This window comes from Phaethon lepturus, unplaced genomic scaffold (genome assembly GCF_000687285.1).
Source record: "Phaethon lepturus isolate BGI_N335 unplaced genomic scaffold, ASM68728v1 scaffold4439, whole genome shotgun sequence".
Classification (NCBI taxonomy): Eukaryota; Metazoa; Chordata; class Aves; order Phaethontiformes; family Phaethontidae; genus Phaethon; species Phaethon lepturus.
Genome location: NW_010564016.1, coordinates 1,286 through 1,635, shown reverse-complemented (window position 1 = coordinate 1,635; position 350 = coordinate 1,286).

Below are 350 nucleotides of genomic sequence, written 5' to 3'. Positions count from 1 at the left end.
ACGGAAACTCAAGGTGCTGGGTGCTGCGAATACAGGGCTGCAGGGCACTGAGAAATCCAGGAGAAATCTCATGGGCCAAGATAAACCCAAGGATGTGCCTTAGCAAAAAAAGTGGTGGGCAAGGCAGGCTTGACTTGGGAAAAATTAATTTTTTTCCAGCTGAAACAGGCCCATGTAGTGACAATCAAAAAGACAAAAAGAAAGCACCACTTTTCGTCTCCCCTGCCCCAGGCTCAGCTTAATTCCTTCACACCACACCACTTTAGCTGCCCAGTGTTAAGGCACAAGCTGCTGCCCAGGCAGGCACACACCAGTCAAGGAGGCACACACTCACAACCCGAGAATTTACT